Genomic DNA, 21,294 nt, shown 5'->3' on the forward strand with positions numbered 1-21,294 from the left:
TGCACACAGTGACTTGCTATCTCGGTCACACGCAGTCTGTAGTCCGCTGGCAGCAGGATTTCAATATGGGTGTGTCTTTGAGTTAACATCTTGCATAAAAAACCTGACAGTACATAACTATCAAAGGCTTTTCACCAAAGCCAGACTAAATGTATTCCCCTCTGCAGTGCTGGATGGTAGGTTGAGAGGAGTTCCCTACCAGGACAGACTTTGCTCGTGTGCTCAAGACATCGATTCCATAAATCATATTTTGTTGCATTGTGCGAAGTATGAGCAGACCAGGGCTGAACTGATACTACCCTTGCTGGTGTCTTTCCCGGGAAAATCAGAGGCTCACTATGTCAGATTCCTACTGGAAGACCGGACAAAAGCTAGATCGTTGGCAGTGGCAAAGTTTTTATGGGTGGTTGCAAGAACAAACGAGCCCTATATTCTAAACAAAGTGCTTGATTAATCTGGAGGTAGGCTGTATGAACTCTATATTGATTTGTAATGTTTCGTTGGGTCTCTGGACCGTAATAAAGATTGTTGTTGTTGTTGTTTGCAAGACACACTAATGTGTTGCGATGCACAGTTTAGAAAGCTCTGCCCTAACCCATGGTTCCTATCAGGGCTCGGCAACGATGGTGGTGGGGAAGGGTCTTCCCAGCAGGGAGAGGGGACAGGGTCAGCGGCTGTTTATTTTATTATTATTATTATTTATTATTTATTCCATGAATTTTTTACACCGCTTGACACCACTTGATTGTGTTTTTTTAAAAGAAAAAACAACCTCAAAGTGGTTTATTATTCTTTTGAATTTTTATGCCACCCCCAAATTTTGTGCCCGGGACAACAGCCCCTCTGCCCTCCCCCCATTCTACGTCACTGAAACAAGCAACAGACTTGCATAACGGTATTATGATATTAGCAGTTTTTCTTTGCAATCCATTTCCTAATAATCTCTAGCAAGGAACTTGCCTCCCACCCCCTGTTTAAAGCACAGTGCCAGATGCACACTTGGAGGAGGGCATTCCTTAATCTATCCCCAAATCTTCTCTGCTTCCTGCTTTGTTCTTCAACATTGTTTGGGAGCTGCAGATCACCGCCCCAGCCCCTGGTGACTGCACGCAATCTCTCCCAGACGCACCGCCCCGACACCTGAAAATAAAAGAGTAAGAGAGCCGGGTCAGGGGGCTGATGGGGAGGGAACGTTAGCATGGTTTCTGGATGTATCCCCTGTAAGCGTTCGACTTCCACCGTCCCATATCCATTATCCTCTCCACCTGTAAACCCATGTGCACGGCAGTGGTTGCAGCCCCGATGCGGAAAGAATGTGTGGCGTACTCCCCAGATGGGAGCCCCATGGCAGCGATTCCCTTGTGCATAACCCTCATGAACTGGTGCTTTGACAGGCGAGAGCCATCCGCGTGTATGAAGAAAGGGCCACTGGCTTTTGGTCTTAAGCACAGGAACTTTCTTGCGTCCTTTCCTGGGCAAGGGCCAGTACCAATATGGGCCAAACATCATGCTGCTCTCTGCCACTCCAGTGAGCACCACCTGCAAGGTATCTTGGCTGGTGCAGTGACACAACACCATATTCCTGAGGATGCCAGAAGTCAACACTAACCATGAACAAAGCTCATATGTCCACACCCTGAACCATGGCTGATTTGAGCTTAGTTGGCAAAGATTGCTGAAAAGAGAGATCAGACTATTCAAGGGTAGGTTTACTCCAAATCTGAGTGTTCCCAGAATTTTGGTTCCCTGGGAACATAGTATAAAGGTTAAATAGTGACTCACAGAACAACCAGAGTATCACTGGTCTACTATGGTCTTGGGCAGAGTGCTAGAATGCCAGCATATTTCTGAGGATTCCATGTCATGAAATTCAACTATCCAAAAATGCATTGGAATTAATTGTCTTGTTTAACTTATAGAGTCATCTATTTGAATGGATCTACTCTGAGTGAACCGTCATTGGTTACAACCCCACATGTCTTCATCTTGAGCCACCACAGATTTAAGCCACCAAGCCATGGAGAAGCCATGGAGCTCCTTTGAAGATCCAGATTTGATCAAGCTGATGTAATTGCTCACTGGGCAAATTCAGGTTGTTGCTTGGGCCTCCAGCTGTTATAGAAATATCAATATAAGTTGGTACATTTGTCGCTTGGGGGCAACCCTAAGTAGAGAGGCAGGTTAAAGAACTGGAAAGAGATAGGGGGAGGTAAAGCCATGATACACAAAAGATACACTCGTTTCTCTCTGGTCGGGGACAGAGGGTAGCGCTTGGGGGGGAACTGTCATTGCGCCACTCCTTGGTGTGTGGAGTGCCTCAGGGTGGGATACTCTACCCGATGCTTTTTAACATCTTTATGCGCCCCCTCGCCCAGCTTTTCCAGAGTTTTGGGCTGGGCTGCCATCAGTATGCTGATGACACCCAACTCTATCTGTTGATGGATGGCCATCCTGACTCGGCCCCAGACACACTGATCAGATGTTTGGAAGCTGTGGCTGGGTGGTTACATGGGAGCCGCTTGAAGTTAAATCCTTCGAAGACAGAGGTCCTCTGGCTGGGACAAGACGATATGGGATTGAGGGGGCAACTCCCATCTCTTGCGGGGGTGCAATTAGTGCCAGCACCGTCCGTTAAGAGTTTGGGTGTCATCTTCGATACCTCCCTCTCCATGGAGGCGCAGATTGCAGCTATAACAAAGGCGGCATTTTTTCATCTCCGCCAAGCTAAGCAGTTGGCTCCTTAGCTCTCTTGCCCTGACCTAGCCACTGTGATCCACGGGACGGTCACCTCCAGACTGGATTATTGTAACTCGCTCTACGTAGTGCTGCCCTTGAGACTGACCCAGAAACTCCAGCGGGTGCAGAACGCTGCAGCGAGATTCCTTACGGGATCCTCGCTGCGAGATCACATTCATCCGGTGTTATACCAGCTGCACTGGCTCCCGGTGGAGTACAGGATCAGGTTTAAGATGCTGCTTTTAACCTTCAAATCCCTATACAGCCTAGGACCCTCATACCTACGGGACCGCCTCTTCTGGTATGCCCCATAGAGGAACTTACAGTCTTCAAATAAAAACATCTTGTAGGTCCCAGGCCACAGAGAGGTTAGGCTGGCCTCAATTAGAGCCAAGGCTTTTTCGGCTGCAGCTCCAACCTGGTGGAACGCCGTGTCACAAGAGACAAGGGCCCTGCAGGACTTGACATTTTTCCACAGGGCCTGCAAAACAGAGCTGTTCCACCAGGATTTTGGTCACGGCGCAGCCTGACTCCCTCCTTTAGCAATCTTTACATAACTTTAGTTTATGGTTGCCATCAATTTTTTTTTAAATAATTTTTTATAATGTTTTTAGAATGTTGCACTATTTTGGTGTTGTTAACCACCCTGAGCCCAGCTTCGGCTGGGGAGGGCGGGATATAAATAAAATTTTTTATTATTATTATTATTATTATTATTATTATTATTATTATTATTATTATACCTGTATCCAACGAAGAGATGCCCAGCAGCTTAGGCCAGGGTGCGAAAAGGTCCACAATGAGAGACAGGAGGATGAAACGACCACACTGCATGGCGACTCTTCGATAAGAATGTCCCGTGCCAGGGGAAGGGATGCTATATCATGTTCTTCAAGGAAATGGAGCCCATCAATTGGGCATGAAAAAATGAATTACCAATCTCTAGGGACACTCTGGATCTACTCTAATGATTCCAATGTAATTTCCTGTTCTCATTAAAGTATTCTTCCACATCAAATAGGGACACATTGGAACTCTCAAATGTTTCAGTTACGTGATATGATGTTGATACAAACCTGATCTTTGGTCATGCAAAGTTTATGGCCTTCTTCCGGTTTTTTTTTTTTTTTAATTTTTATTAAATTTTATTAGAAATCAGCACACAATACATTCTAAAATACATATACATATACTTACATTACCAAGTAAGGTCCCACAAGAGAAAAGAAAAAAAAGAAAAACAAAAAAGAAAAACCAAAAAAAAAGGAAAAAAGAAAAAAAGAAGAAAAAAGAAAAAACACACGAATCATAAACACAAACCAATAATTAACTTCCGTTCATCTCGGTCTTGGAATACACATCCTTACATTATTTCTGCAGTAATACTGTCATTAACATAATACATCGAGGGCTTTAGTTATCGTCTACTGCTAAGTTGTTGATTCCCATGTTTATCTCAAGATACTTTAGAAATTTAATCCATTCATCTTTATGTTTAACTATGTTATTTTGCCTTATTTTTTGTGTTAGTCTAGCTAAATCAATATATTGATATAGCCTTAGTTGCCACTCACCAATCGTGGGTACATCAGGGGATTTCCATTTTTGCGCTATTAAAATCCTCGCCGCGGCCATAGCATATTGCACAAAGGTTTGGTCTGGTTTTTTAATTTCCTCGCTAATCATCCCTAAAAGAAACAGCTCAGGTGCTTTGGTGAAATTATATTTCAAAATTTTCTTCAATTCCTCATAAATTTGTCCCCAGAATTCCTTCACTACATCACAGGTCCACCAGATATGGATAAAGGTACCAACCTTATTTTTACATCTCCAGCAGTTGTTGTCTACAGATTTATACATTTTTCCTAACTTTGCTGGGGTCAGGTACCAGCGGTACATCATTTTCTCTAGGTTCTCACGAAGGGTTGCACACGCTGTAAATTTCATTCCTTTCCTCCAAAGTGTCTGCCATTTATTATATTCAATATTATGTCCTAGGTCTCTGTCCCATTTTACCATTGCTCCCTTCACCAAGTCCTCTTTAGTATCCCATTCTAGTAATAGCTTATACATTTTGGAGAGGAGTTTGTCATTACTTTCTAAAATTTCCAGCTGAAATCTCGATTTTTTTTCATTCATCCCCTGTTTCTTGTGTTCACCCCACAGTGCATTGATCTGGTGAAAATGTAACCATTCTTTTACCTTTTCTTTCAACTCTTCGTAAGGCTTCACTTTCCACCCTTCTTCTGTCTTTACTAAGAGATCCTCATACGTCCATCTTTCACCTGTCATATTTATTTTTTTTATTTTAATGATATCAACTGGGGAGAGCCACCAAGGGATGCCTTTTTCAATCACTTTTTTATACCTATTCCACACTTCCAATAATGAACCTCTGACTATATGGTTTGTAAAGCCTCTGTGGACCCCACTTTTCTCCTGCCATAGGTAGGCATGCCACCCAAACCTGATATCAAAACCCTCCAAATCTAATAGGTCTGTATTCCTAAGGGTGGCCCAGTCCTTTATCCAGCATATACAAGCTGCCTCATAGTAAAGCCTTATATTTGGGACTGCAAAGCCGCCCCTCTCTCTTGAGTCTGTTAGGTATTTAAGTCTTATTCTGGGTCTCTTCCCCTGCCAAATAAACTTGGTCAGGGTTTTTTGCCAGTTCCTAAGGCAGGAGGTGCCTTTTATTATCGGGATATTTTGGAACAGGAACAATAATCTCGGAAGAATGCACATCTTAATTGCTGCCATCCTTCCTGTCCATGAAAGTTTCAGCCTATGCCAGATATCCAAATCTTTTTTTATTTCATGCCATACCTTATTATAATTATCTTCAACCAAATTTATATTTTTTGGTGATAGCCAAATTCCCAGATATTTTACTTTATTCACAATTTTTATACCGATCTTTCTTTCCAATTGGTTTTTATCCTGATCATCCAAGTTCTTTATTAAGATTTTTGTTTTCTTCCTATTTAATCTAAATCCTGACAATCTACCAAATTCCTCCAATAATTCTACCACCCTACCAGCACTGTCCACTGGATTCTCCAAGGACAGAACCAGGTCGTCGGCATACGCCTTCAGCTTAAATTCTTTCTTCCCAATTCTTATTCCCCTCACGTCTGTTGCCTCTCTTATTTTATTTGCAATCACCTCCAACACAACTATAAACAACAAGGGGGACAATGGGCAGCCTTGCCTCGTACCTTTCATAATCTTAAAGGATTTGGTCAGATTGTTATTTATAATCATCCTGGCCTGTTGTTCCGAATATATTGCCTTAATACCTTTCATGTAGGGGCCTTCTATGCCTGCCTTATCCATACATTGTGATAAAAATTCCCAAGAGACATTATCGAAGGCTTTTTCAGCATCTATGAAGATTAGAGCAGCTGGTATATCTATTTTCATATCTAAATATTCAATGATGTTTAATATATGGCGAACGTTGTCTTTCTGATGTCTGTTAGGAAGGAATCCCGCTTGATCTTTATGTATATATTTCATTAAAAGCTTCTTAAGTCTACTGGCCATGATATCAGCGAAGATCTTATAGTCACAATTAAGTAATGAGATTGGCCTATAATTTTTTAAGTCTGTCTTTTCAGTTTCTGTTTTTGGAATCAAGGTTATATATGCCTCTTTCCAGGAGCAGGGGATCTTCCCTCCCTGGAAGATGTTATTTATGACATCTCTGAGGACAGGTGCTAAATATTCCCCTAGTGTTTTGTAATATTTAGAGGACAGACCATCCGGCCCAGGAGCCTTTCCATTCTTCATCCTGCTAATAGCCTCCTTAACCTCATTTACTGTAACCTCCTTATTCAATTGTACTCTATCCTCTTCTGTTATATATTTCCTTCCATTTTGGTCCAGATAATTTTTAATTTCTGCGCTATCTTCCTCCCCTCTTTTATACAGTTTTTCGAAGAATTGAATAAACTTTTTTTCTATTTCCTCAGGGTCTTCTATGATGTTATCCTCCACTATTATTTTATTTATCACGTTTTGTTTCTTTCTTTTTCTTAACTGCCATGCGAGTAGCTTCCCCATTTTATTCACGGATTCAAAGTACCTCTGCTTCATAAATTTAATTGTCCATTCTATATCCTGATTTAATATCGCTGAGTATTGAGACTGCAGCACTTTGGAGGCTCGGTTGGTCTCTTCATCTGTCGGGTTTATAGTCAATTTTCTCTCACAAATTCTCAGCTTAGTGAGGATATCCTCTTTCTTTTGCTACCTTAACTTCCTCCTATAATTATTTTGTTGTATTAGGAGTCCCCTTAAAACCGCCTTGCTGGCGTCCCATACAATATCAATGGTGGGTTCCTTATTCACATTTAAATCCAAATATTCTTTCAAAGTATTTTTTACTCTTTCTTTCACCTCTTCACTTTCAAATAAACTTTCTTTCATCCTCCACCTGTACTGCCCCCTTACTTCATTTTTTATTTCCATAACCAAAGCACAGTGGTCGGAAAGTGTCCTAGGTTGAATTTCACATCTTTTCACTCTCAACGAAAGTGCTCTTGTCATCCAGATCTGGTCGATTCTGCCCCAACTCTGGTGGGGTTCAGAATAATGAGTAAACTGTTTAACAGTGGGGTTTTTATGCCTCCAAATGTCGATTAAATCTAAATTTTCCTCCATATCATTAAACGATTTCGGCAATTTTCCCCTATTCAGTTTCCCCTTCTTTGGTCATGCAAAGTTTATGGCCTTCTTCCGGTTTTTTCTTTTCTTTCAACTGCATATAGCAAGGCCTGATAACAGATCATAAGAGCGCTTATGGTCGACAGCAGTGTTCGCCAACTGGGTGCCCTGCAGATGTATTGAACTAAACTCCCACCAGCCCCTGCCAGCTCAGATTGGTGAAGGTTGGTCCACAGACTCTCAATGTCAATGCAAACATGAAGTTCATGCAATATGTTATACACACATACCTCATGGAGGGGGGATAGATTTTGAACCATTTATTCCATTTTTAATTCAGCCAGAGAAAAAGAACAGTCTTGACTTGGCTGGAAAAGATTGTTATTTAATCTCTGGATGGCCACATGAACATGTCTGAAAGTACAGTGGTACCTCAGGTTACATACGCTTCAGCTTACATTCGCTTCAGCTTACATACTCTGCTAACCCAGAAATAGTGCTTCAGGTTAAGAACTTTGCTTCAGGTTGAGAACAGAAATCATGCTCCGGCGGCGCAGCAGCAGCAGGAGGCCCCATTAGCTAAAGTGGTGCTTCAGGTTGAGAACAGTTTCAGGTTAAGTACGGACCTCCGGAACGAATTAAGTACTTAACCCGAGGTACCACTGTAAGCTGTTCTGATGCCAGCATCTCCCCAAGAATTCCAAGTGCTGACACTGAGAATGTCCAGCAGGCATTACGTCCTCATTCTTTGTCACCACAAGCCCTTTCCACAAAGAATCCTGGGACGTGGAGTTGCTTAAGGGCTCTCAAAATTATTTCTCAGTGTGGGCTCTCCTAACCACTCTCGGCACCCTTAAAAAACTAGGGATCCTGGTACTCTTTGGGGGAAGCCAGGACTGGCAACATGGTATAAGTCTGTTTTAGATGTCTAGTGTGGGTGTGACCACAGACTCCTAATGGGGAGGGGGTGTAACGTGTGAACGCTTGCTGTCCAACTGTGTTGCTCCCCCTGTGCTTTTTATCCACACATTTCAGGTGGGTGGTGAGTTACAGACTGCACCACCACTCCACTCTGGCTTTCATAGCTGAAGTGGTTGGTGCAGACGCCTTTATACCGTTCTCACAAGCCATCGATTCCATAAGAACTAGCCCAGGCAACTTTGCAGTACTTTGTTTCCTTCATTGTGTTCACACTAGACGTCAGCACTCGAGTTGTTAGTCACCTATCCATACCTGCAAACTGTAAGCTCACATCATTGCAGTGGAAAGGGTTATGCTGTTCTTAAAATTGAAGCTGAATTAAAATCCCTCCCAGGACACTTCCAGATGAAGACAAATGCCCTTTGGGAAGGTGGTTCCCATGACCAGGAGATACGCAAGGCAGCTCTGGAGGGCTCCTGGAAACATGTTTCTCATTAAAAGCCCAGGTATCCTTTGAATCTAGGAGTTCCTTTTGACAGCTCTGCCTGATTGGCCAGCTATGGCTGCTCCTGGATAGGGAAAGTCTGACCACATGTTGGTAACCTTGAGGTTGGATTACAACAATGTGATCTATGTGGGGCTGCCCTTCGGCCTCATCTGAAAGCTCCAGTTGGTGCAAAAGGATGACAGAATTGTTAAAAGGTCTGCACTGGCTGCGCATCTACTACCGAGCCAAGTTCGTTGTCTTTGTGTTAGGGTAATTTACAAGTCCAAAATACCTAAGGGCAGCCTAACATCTCATCTGTCATCTCAAACACTTAGATCATCTGGAGGAGCATCATGTCTCGTCCCCGGAGTTGGTGAGGCTCATCTGACAACAAGAATCCAAACCTTTAGCCTTTTGCCCAGCCCTAAGGACTGCTCAGCCAACAGAGATTCAGCAGGCTGTGAATCTTTAAAGGCCTGCTGAAAACATTTTTATAATGACAGCTTTATGCCAGCATTTAAGAAAATACTTAATGGTTAGTTGATGTTCTCTAATCTAATTTTTTTACATGTTTTATGATATATGTAAATAATGTAAATCACTTTGATATTTAGATGATATAGCAGCATATAAATATTTTAGTAACTAAAATCATCTAAGCTCCCCACAAAGAAATAGTAAGCCATAGAAGACATTTAACAGCATTAATGTGGATTTAATAGCAGATGAATTAATGTGGACAAAACCCCATACTCAAGAACCAGAATACAGAGGATGCTGAACTACTCTTGCACTTATTCGGAATATTCAGCTGAGGTGAATGGAAGGACATCTGTAGATTGGCAGGACATCTGGAATTTAGCTGTTGTCTTCTTTCACATGAGCAGGGGGCATTTTTGAGGATGCCAAAATATTACTCCTTCTTCACTACTGTGGAAGAAATAGAGAATCTTTGTGGTGGATCAAATGAGAAGAAGAAGAAGAAGAAGAAGAAGAAGAAGAAGAAGAAGAAGAAGAAGAAGAAGAAGAAGAAGAATTATATCCCCCCGTCCCCCTTCGTCTCCTAGAGAGCCCAGGGCAGCCCACAACAAAGGTGCCGCATTAAGAAGAAGGTAAAAGCACAGTACACAGTACATCTCAGGAGCCACTCAAGGTGATAAGAGGTGAGCAGATCTTCCTTCAGAAACAGATGCCATTGTTCATTTTCCTTTCAAGGGATGATATCGTCAAGCATTGTGAGTTTTATGGGGGGAGAACATTCTTGAATGTTCTCATATACAAGCTTGCAGCAGTTGTTTATCTCATGAGTCTGTGGGGCTCATGGTCAACGCTCAGAGGCAGATGATATATTTCCTGCCTATAGAGCAGTTCTGTGTCTCTTTCTATGCTTTCTGTTATACTGTCTGTTTCTTTGCTTCTGTAACTGGATGAGGTCTTAGGAGCTGAAGTTTTGGGACTTTACTGGGGATCCAGTAAGATCCTGTACGCTTTTAAACCTCAGTAAACTATAACTGAAGAATTCTGCTGCCTTAGTGTGTGTTTTTCCTTTGGAATTCTGCACGGGAGTTGCAGTTCATGCAATTGCAATCTGTTGCGATCTGCCCATGCCCTGGAGTTGTGCTAAAGAGCCATGGAGAAAGGGAGTGGCTAGATTTTGCACCACCCCTGTCAGATATTTTCTACCTGAAGGAAGAATCCCTTCAGGAGTCTGGCCATGGCTGCCTGAGAGTAGGCTCAGTACTTTAGATTTCTCAGTTTGAAAAGCTGGAAAGATACTTATGTTGCAGCACATCAAAAAATATATTATATTATTTGCAGCTATACTGAAGTTGATGTTACTGTATTCTGTATGGTTTATCTTCTACTGGAGAAGACTGGTCAGTCAAAAAGCAACTGAGAAGAGACATTGAGTTCGGCTGTTATTGAATACTGTGGTACCTCAGGTTCCATACGCTTCCGGTTACAGATGCTTCAGGTTACATACTCCGCTAACCCAGAAATAGTACCTCGGGTTAAGAACTTTGCTTCAGGATGAGATCAGAAATCTTGCTTTGGCGGCGTGGCAGCCGAGGGAGGCCCCATTAGCTAAAGTGGTGCTTCAGGTTAAGAACAGTTTCAGATTAAGAACGGACCTCCAGAACGAATTAAGTACTTAACCCAAGGTACCACTGTAATGGTACACATTATTTTATTTTAATTGATTTTTATCTTCTCAGACATTCTGTTTGTCATTGTGCTAAGATACCTTGAGAAAAGTAAGCCAAAGGCTTTTTGACCATAAGTCTTGTTCAGTGGTCTCAAATAAAATTTGCAATATGTAAAATGTACCAAAAATCATTTCAAACAGTGCTTTTTGTTCAGTTGTGTTTAGGTTTTAAGGGGAGAGGGTGCTGCCTTTCTGGGTTTGTGTGGAGGGGTTTGGAGAGAGAGATAATAATATTGTACTTGGAGGCCTTTCATGTTTTCAAGAAAAGGGGACATGCACCCATCAGAGTTTCTCAAATTTTGAAATGTGCCCATTTGCCCCAAAATGTTCACAGCTCCTGCCCTAAAACAGCAAGTTATTTGTTCTTACCAAAGCGTCCACATTGCTGATAACATTCATTTTCACTCGGAAAGTTATTTTCATTCGGTTGACATCCACCGAAATTGAACTCCTCACACTTCAGGGTTTCAACATTGAAGAAAAAACGTTTAAAACTTGCTCTGCATTTTCCTACTTTCTTAGGGAGTTTGCATATATCAGGTAGACCATCTGGTGGGTAAAAGCAAAGAAAGGCATGCCTCATATAAACATTATATCAAAGTCTGAAACACAGAAAGCAATGACATTGACCAGGTGACTCCACCTCACAAATAAAAACAGTAATTAACTCACATTTCTACCAGATCTAAATTTATACAAATATGTTTTCACAAAGCTTCTCTTTGAGATTCCCTAAATCTCTGGACTTCCCTCCATACCCTCTTCTGATTCCTTATATTAACTAAGTTCTTCTGCATATCCATGCTTAAACCTTTTCAATTATTATTTCCCTTAATTTTATCTAATTTTCTGCTAGTTGAAAGCATTTACTTAAATGCTTTACTTATATGTATCAACCTGTTTACAGTATTTTTGCACATAAATAATAAACGATTCCCACTCTTTTTTAAACTTCTCATTGTCATGAAATGAAAAGGGTGATTACATACACCTTTCTGAAGAAACCAGAGGCCTTTCTCCTGGGCATGGTCGGCCAAATGGTGCCAAGGAAGGACAGAACTTTTTTTATGTACGCCACAACAGCAGCAAGAATACTTATTGCAAAGTATTGGAAGACACAAGATCTACCCACTCTGGAAGAATGGCAGATGAAGGTGATGGACTACATGGAATTGGCGGAAATGACTGGCAGAATCCGAGACCAGGGGGAAGAGTCGGTGGAAGAAGATTGGAAGAAATTTAAAGACTATTTACAGAAATATTCCAAAATTAATGAATGTTAGAATGATGTCAGAATGAAGTTAAGTGGTTTAAGCAGTAATGTTATAAGGGTGTATGTAAAACTGGATTGTTAACAGGTGAGAATCCAAAGTTATAATATATTATGTTAAAGGACTAAGATAGAAACAAAGAGGGAAAGAAATTGCTGAATTAATTAACTGAATTGGAATACAAAAAAGGGGGTGTGAGGAGGTCAGGGAAACAAGGAAATAAATGTAAGGTATGGAAAGACTGATGTATTTTTTAAGTGTTTTTTATCTTTCTTTGTATTTTGTATTTTTTCATTTATTTTTATTTTTGTCTTACTTTTTCTTCTTTTTTTTAACTCATGTAATTCTTTTCTTTGAAACCTTAATAAATATCATTTTTTTAAAAAAAACAACTTCTCATTGTCATAGTCTCTGAGCTTTGCCGTTAATTTTGCCATTTCTGCATTGTCCATTAGCTTGATTTGCCATTCTTCTTTCGTTGCTATCTTTTCTTCCTTCTATCTTTGGGCTAAGAATATTTGGGCAGCTGTTGTAGCATACAAAAATATTTTCTTATCTTCTTTGGGGAGTTCAGTTCCTATTAGTCCTAGTAAAAAAGCTTCAGGTTTTTTAACAAAAGTTAGTTTAAACATTTTCTTCAGTTCATTATAGATCATTACCCAGAAGCTTTTAATAACCTTACATCCCCACCACTGGGCTGTATCCAGTTCTAGCTGAAAGTCACTTTCCTGTTCTCAAAAGTTTAGCATTGGGTGTCAGCTGGGAAACTGAAATCCAAGACTTCTGGAAGAAGCCAAGTTGCCTATCTATGAACCAAAAATCAAACAAAACAAAAAACCCAAAATAAAACTACAGATGTTGTATTGAGAAGAACATGATTCCATAAAAGCTCTGTTCCAGTCCTTTGAGCTGGCTGAGACAGATAACAGAGCCAAGGATAATTTGATTCCAAATCTGAGTTTGATTCCAAATCTGAGGTTGTGTTTCATAGGAGTCATTATGCCAAATCCAATATGGGCCAAACAACATGCTGCTCTCTGCCACTCTGGTGAGTACCACCTGCAAGGTATCTTGGCTGGCCTAGTGAAACAACACATATTCCTGAGGATGCCAGAAGTCAACACTAACCACGAACAAGACTCCTATGTCCACACCCTGAGCCCTGAGTTTAGTTGGCAAAGATTGCTGAAGAGAGAGATCAGACTATTCAAGGGTAACGTGTACTCCAAATCTGATACAGTGGTACTTCGGGTTCCATACGCTTCAGGTTACATAACAAATTAAGTACTTAAACCGAGGTACCACTGTAGTTCCCAGAATGTTGCTTCCCCGGGAACATAGTGTAAAGTTTAAAGAGGGACTCACAGAACAACCAGAGTATCACTGATCTACTGTGGCCTTGGGCAGGGTGCTAGAATGCCAGCAACTTCTGAGAATTCCAGGTGCTGACACTGATCCCAAGCAAGGACCACAGCTGGCATGCAACGTTGTCATACTTGGCATAGAGGCATTGAAATGAATTGTCGTGTTTAACTTAGAGTTATCTTTTTGAATGGATCTACTCTGAGAAGAAATATGTTGGATACAACTCCACAGCTCTTCATTTTGAGCCACCATGGAGAATCCATTGAGCTCCTTTCAAGGTCACATGTTCAGTCACTGGGCAACGTCAGCCCAGGGAATCTTTGTAGGCACACAAGCTCCTCAAACTCCCATAGCGTGATCTATATAATTGGGTGCATGTGTTGCCTACAAGAAAGCAAGCTCCACATCACTTTGGCCTTATGGAAGGGGGCAACCCTATGTAGAGAGGCAGGTTAAAGAATTGGAGAGAAATAGGGGGAGGTACAGCCATGATACACATAAGATTTAGAAGTTGTAAGAGGAGAGAGAGCTCATACCTGTATCTGACGCAGAGATGCCCAGCAGCTCAGGCCAGGGTGCGAAAAGGCCCACGATGAGAGACAGGAGGATGAAGTGACCACACTGCATGGCGACTCTTCAATGGGACTGTCCAGTACCAAGGGAAGGGACGCTATATGGTGTTCTTTAAGGAAATAGAGGCAGTCATCTGGGCATAAAAAAGCAATATCTAGGGACAATCTGTATCTATTAATTACAAGGAAATTTTCTGTTCTCAATAAATATTCTTCTACCTCAGCTCAGGACATGTTGGAGCTATGAATTATATCCACATAAGACTGAAACATCCTGGAAGGATTTCAGTTCCGTGACATGGTATTGATATAAACCTGTTCTTTTGTCATGCAGCGCCCATGCCCTTTTGTTCCTCTCTGGTGTGGGTGCAGTGGAGTAATGGGTTCATTAGTCAGGACAGGTTAAGGTAGGAAAAGAAATATACTGCAAATATCCAGCCACTCTTATTAAGACCATCATTTAAATGCCTGGTACATTCAACTTTCATTGTAGCAATAAAGTTTGGTTTATTCTCACCACATCTCATATTTGGCTAAGCCAGTGGTTTTCAACCAGTGTGCCGTGGCACCCTGGGGCGCCTTGAATGATAGTCAGAGTACCGCGGGCAACACTGGCCTCTGTCCCTCTTTCCTTCTTTCCCTTCTCTGATGCCCTCTCACGTCTCTGCCTCCCAAAGGCTTCCACTGCTGTTCATTGCAGCAGCCCTCGCTACAAACTCCCCAGGCAAATAGTCCTCTGGGGCTGGCTAAGCTATCAAATCTGTGCAAAAGTGACATCAGAGTTTATAAGTTAGCAGGAGAATGACAGTTGTTAGGAGATTGCTTAAAGTATTGGAAGTCCAGAGCTTGGAACACCATAATACAGGGGCATGGGGGTGAGGAGTGAATAGAATTAAAGTTTCCTTTTGCTCCTACGTGGTGAGCTTGGGCTGGGAAGGGTACGACAGGGTTCACTTTTAGGGGAACACTATGAAAGGAAGAGCGGTATTTTACTGAGGAATGGTATAAAAGTCAGTGTTATAGAAAAAACCTGCTCCTTTCCCCTTATTGGGTATCCAAGATCCCGTATTGAGTCCTTAAGCGGGTTACCTATCGGTAGGAGAAAATAACAGAGGCCAGCCAGAGAATATTGAAAAGCAAAGCAGCTAGTAAGCCCAATCTTTATTAAACTGTTGCAACAGGGTCCTCACTCACCATACCAGGAGGGAGGAGGAACCCAGAACAATGGTGCACAAGCCTGTATATAGACTTTTGAAATTGCCCACCCTGTAGACCAGGCTTCCTCAACTTCGGCCCTCCAGATGTTTTGAGACTACAATTCACATCATCCCCATCCACTGGTCCTGCTAATTAGGGATCATGGGAGTTGTAGGCCAAAAACATCTGGAGGACCAAGGATGAGGAAGCCTGGTCAACCTGGCCATTCTTTTGTGATGGTAAATACTTCAGTTTCTGAGTCCCAGATCACAGGCTCACCCTGTTCATACACAATTACACCCTTAAGACAGGATTTGTGAGCAAAAAGACAAAGGGGAGGCTTTCTCCATTTCCTCCCTTCTTGCAGAGAAATATATTGAGGTCAATTTGGGAGAGTCAAAATGACTTCAGGATTGCTCTCCTGTATTATTTCAGACATGTGGTTTATATACTTATGTATGTGTCTCCTTGTATATTTATGAATATTTATTTTATATTTGGGACCATAGGATTCTTATAACATCAGGAACAATGTACAGTATTACAATAAGGCTGTGCTCAGTTTCCTATCACTTCTCCATAATTAAACTATACCATTTAGCATACAAAATATTATTCTATATTATTGTAATGAATGTTGAATGTTATTTTATTTGCATATTGTATGTTGTATTATGCATGTTGTCTTATTTATATGATGTGAGCCACTCTGAGCCTGGCTTCGGCCAGGGAGGGTGGGGTACAAATAAAATATATTATTATTATTATTAAAACATACAAAAGAACCAAACACATTTGCTAACATAATATGCTTTTGTTGTCTCAGCCACTCTGGGAGGCTTCCAACAAAAATAGAGTGTGAAAGAAAACACACACACATCAAACATTAAAAGCTTCCCAAATCAGAGCTGCCTTCAGATGTCTACATCTGCCAGGAGGGTGGGTGTGACTACCAAAAAGTGGTGGATAATTATTTGAATTGCTTTTCTTATATACAGCCAAACCCCCATTTGTGTGCGATTGGCATGTATGCAACCACAGATGTGTGCACAGTTTCAGACCCTCCAAGTGTCCCTATTTTCCAGGGACGTCCCTGATTTAGAGAAGCTGTCCCGGTTTCTGATTGCGTCCTGGAATGTCCTGCTTTTCCTTAGGATGTCCTTATTTTCACTGGAGAAATGTTGGAGGGAATGGAGTTATGAAACCCCTGAACTGTCTGAAGGCAATCCTGTATAGGGATGTATTCTGAATGTTTAATGTTTTACAATGGTACCTCAGGTTACATACACTTCAGGTGAAATACGCTTCAGGTTACAGTCTCCGCTAAGCCAGAAATAGTACCACAGGTTAAGAACTTTGCTTCAGGATGAGAACAGAAATTGTGCTCTGGCGGCGCAGCAGTGAGGCATCTAATCATAGCCTGCATTTTTATCAAGGCTTATAGTTTGATTAGGGTCTGTATTTTAAAATGAGCTTAAAGATTTTCAAATGTTTTATGCCAAGCAGAAGACCAGCTGCCTAAGTACTTTGGCAAGATGTTTATCCTCCTGGACAAGGGGGCCCCCTGATTTATAGCAGAAAACAATTCTCAAAGTCGTAAAAAGGGAATTACAGTCTGAGACCAAGGTTACACTGACCCTACATAATTAATAGTTGGTAAACAGTAAAATAAAACCATGTGCCTTAAACTTGAGCCATATCTTCCTAAGGTTAAAGGCCAAGAGTAAATGGAAAAGAAAACAACTGGCTGAGAAGGGAAGTGTAAATAGAAGAAGAGGCTTTTATTTTGAGGCTGTAAACTGGTCCATCCTTTACTTTGAGAAGGTTTATTCTTCTAAAAAGCTATCTATGGTAATGTATGAAATATACTGGTTTAAATGTAATTATGCAAAGGATCTAGAAAGAAAGAAACGTTAAATTCTTATTTCATAGAGTCATATTGCTGTAGGAGACCAGGGGGGCAGATGAGCCCAGCCCCCTGCCAGACAGGAGACGCCATCGAGCACTCCTGATATATGGTTGTCAGGCCTTTGTTTAAAGACCTCCAAAAAGGAGATATTTCATTGATGATGCATGAGAATGTGAACCCAAGATCCCTGACATCTGTTTAAGATAAAAATTTAAAACTATTAACCATCTGTTTTGGAGGGCAATAGGGCAAGGAGGGCAAGAGGTGAGCTGGTAATTAAGGTTCCTTGTTGAGACAAATGTAAGATATATGACTACTTATTTGTCATTTATAGATGTAACAATATATACCTCTTTGTGTTCCATATAAGGACAGGAGGATATGGGTGTATCTTTTAGGATTGGTTATAGCAATCAGCCAATAGGAAATTCAACCAGGCTGATTGGACAGAGGCAGCCAAAGGAGGAGCAAGGGGCCTGGACTGAGGGAATATAAGTGCTGGCCATAATGACAGGAGACCAGGCCAGAGCTTGGTAACCATATACCACTGTGCCTCTCATTTATTTGTCTGACAAATAAATTATTATTTTAATTTCTCTATTGCTGCGTTGAATATTTCATTCCAGCTAAGCGTTAACCACAAGCAGGGTGCTACAGCAGCAGCAGGAGGCAGCATTAGCTAAAGTGGTGCTTCAGGTTAAAAACAGTTTCAGGTTAAGAACGGATCTCCAGAACAAATTAAGTTCTTAACCCAAGGTACCACTGTATTCTGTTTTGTATATATGTTGGAAGCTGCCCAGAGTGCTGGGGCAACCCAATAAGATGTGTTGTGTATAAAAAGTAAAATTATAATTATGGAATGGGACATCTCTATTCTCATCAGAGACATGTTGGAGGGGGTGCCGTTTTCAGCATGGGGCAGAACGGAGGCAAAACAGGGCAGGGCAAGCTTACGCACATCCTGGTGACAGCACAATGACCTAGAACACCACCCTCATGCAAATGGGGGGGGGTGCCTGTATATAAAGGTGTCCAATAAAACAGCTATCTACAGGAGTAGACAGATATATGTGCAGGGACACAGGTTCCCTATTCCCTGGTCTGTTGGGTTATTTGGGACTTCGTTTAGTGCACAAATTATTTAAGTGCACAAATTGCCAGGTACCAGCCCAAAGTTCTAAATCCCAGCTTCTTCAACTAAAAGATCTCTAGCAGCATAAGTGGAAAAAACCTTTGCCCATGCACACAGGGACACGGTTGAAGGAATAGTATTATTCCTCCCTCCACAAGTTATTTGAAGGTGGAAAAAGTAACACCAGAATCAAGTCTCTCTATAATAAATATACTTACATCATTGTTAAGGCATTTCATTGGATGTACATTGGATGTACACAGAAACAGGAGGAATTATGGGAACAGACAACTTCCCTTCTCTATGATTGCCAATTTGGCATTTATTTATTGATTAAAATTTAATCCATCACTGCTACACACATATTAATAATCTGAAAAGTGCTTGTGTGTTTATTAAATGCATGGGCTAGGGAGCAGGCTCACACCCTCTTGCCATGTCTCCTTTATTTTGATATGACTCTATAGCACCACCAAATGGAGGCCTGTAGCCTCCGGTGCAGCATCAAAAAATTTACCCTTGTCGGTTTTGTATGCAGGTAGCATTTTCCATTTGTAAGGCTGACATTTTACATTTCCACATGGAAGACTTTCTGGTTGCAGAAAGATAACCATTGTAACTTCCTCTTGTTTCCCAGTATTTTAGCAGATATGCGTATTGAGGGGGAGCAAGGGAAAACAACAACATGGTCGCAGTCTTCCTGTCACATGGGCAGGGTCTGTCAAGGGCTGAAACCCTGTGCAGGTGCACCAACTCTAGGGGCCAGGCGTGTCTCCGGCCCCTTTGATCTTTGTGGGAAAGGGGCCGGGCCCGCTCAAAGTATTGTTTTGTTTTTAATTTTTATTTATACCTTTCAGGTTTATACAATTCATTAATTTTACAATCGTTTTAACATTTCAAAGCTTGACTTCCTTCCCCCTCTCTCTGTAGCTCCTTAAATCTATTTTTTAATATATTCTGCAGATCCAAATTCATTCAATTTGCTCATTTAATTATCTACAGTGGTACCTCTGCTTACGTACTTAATTTGTTCTGGAGGTCTGTTCTTAACCTGAGGAACCACTTTAGCTAATGGGGCCTCTCACTGCCGCCGCACGATTTTTGTTCTCCTCCTGAAGCAAAGTTCTTAACCCGAGGTACTATTTTATGGGTTAGCGGAGTCTGTAACCTGAAGCATCTGTAACTTGAAGCGTCTGTAACCTGAAATGGAGAAAACTCATAAATTGTACCCCTTCGGGCATCCTGGCCAACTCTATTATGCTGGGGTAAACCCTGGTGCAAGGGACATGGGTGGCGCTGTGGTCTAAACCACTGAGCCTAGGGCTTGCCGATCAGAAGGTTGGCGGTTCACATCCCCGCGATGGGATGAGCTCCCGTTGCTCGGTCCCTGCTCCTGCCAAGCTAGCAGTTTGAAAGCACGTCAAAGTGCAAGTAAATAAATAGGTACCACTCTGGTGGGAAAGTAAACGGTGTTTCCATGCGCTGCTCTGGTTCGCCAGAAGCAGCTTAGTCATGCTGGCCACATCACCTGGAAGCTGTCTGCGGACAAACACTGGCTCCATCGGCCTATAGAGCGAGATGAGCGCCACAACCCCAGAGTCGTCAGCGACTGGACCTAATGGTCAGGGGTCCCTTTACCTTTAAATAATTCAGGAACTGTTGCCTCTGTTGAGCCTCCTCCTCCACTGATGAGTCTCCCTCCAAGTTTATCTGGCAGTGGCCGAATGATGCAAGCATGGCTAGAAACTGCCAATTTAACTTGTCCCAATTTACCATGAGAGTTCAATGTACTGTTGCTGTGAGAGATTAAAATGGGGGTGCACAGACCCTGCTACCTGATGTAAAGAACCCAAGGCAAGCATTGGTGCTGGTGCACACTACCAGGGGCCAGGAAGCTGTCCTAGGGTGCTTACACCTGGTCTGATGTCATTCATGGACCATTGCAAGTGAGGTCATCTTCGGTTGCCTATAACCACATCTCGACCCAGAATGCTTCCTAGCACCCTGAGGTGCATTGCCAATAGGCCCACATCTCATTTAGGGGATAGGGTGGTTTATAAACTACGACTGGAAGCATGTGGCCAAAGAATTGGCTGGTTGGTTCAAACTGGTATGTGAAATTCAACCTTGGTAACCATATTGCACTACTTTGGGCCTATAGTTTCTACTTCATCAGCAGTCCACACAAGCAATGTTCTTCCTGGCATGCATTATATGTGAAGAGGACATTTCATCTGCTTGATCTGTCTCTTCCACCCATACTTCTCTCTGGTTACTCTCACTATCCCTTCCCTTCAGCTCTCCTCCCTGTGGTCTCCCTTCATTCCAGCTTCCTTCCTCCTAGAGGTTCTAATCCCCATCAAACTTACAACTTCCCATCTCCCAGAAAACACTCAGATGGGATGGGGAACCTGTGGTCCTCCAGAGGTATCATCCCTGACCATCGGCTACCTAACAAACATTTCTCAAATGTGGCATTATCATATTTGCATTTTTATCTCCCATGGAAATTAACATTTTTTGCTCGACTTTACAACATAATGCACGTATTTTTCAACTGCATCCATCAGATTAGCAGTTATGGATTCTGCAACCTTTCAGGTGTCCACCTAACTCTTTGGGTGTGTATCAGATTAATTCAGAAATGTCATTTTGTGATACTGTAAACAAAACTGCCATTTCTCAAACTTCCTCTCTGTGTGGACACATTCCATACATATCTTCTCTTTCATGCAAAGTCATCTTGAGCCAGAACTAACCACCTTTCCTTCTGTTCATTTTTGACACCTGCAATGACCAAACCCTTTCTTTGGCTTCCCTTCTCCTTTGA

At 41.9% G+C, this 21,294-nt stretch overlaps 1 protein-coding gene and 1 long non-coding RNA gene across 2 annotated transcripts in view; both read left to right on the forward strand.

Moving 5' to 3' along the window:
• Positions 1-21,294, forward strand: part of LOC308574210 (uncharacterized protein) — a gene marked incomplete at its 5' end in the record, with an annotated part of 50,534 nt that overhangs the window by 5,158 nt on the left and 24,082 nt on the right. The window lies entirely within an intron of this gene.
• Positions 1,121-14,260, forward strand: LOC308574302. Its single transcript, XR_014002464.1, has 3 exons — positions 1,121-1,154; positions 1,920-2,092; positions 14,206-14,260. It is a non-coding gene; the product is annotated as an uncharacterized lncRNA (long non-coding RNA).

Source organism: Podarcis bocagei (genome assembly GCF_964188305.1).
Source record: "Podarcis bocagei genome assembly, chromosome: 15".
NCBI lineage: Eukaryota > Metazoa > Chordata > Lepidosauria > Squamata > Lacertidae > Podarcis > Podarcis bocagei.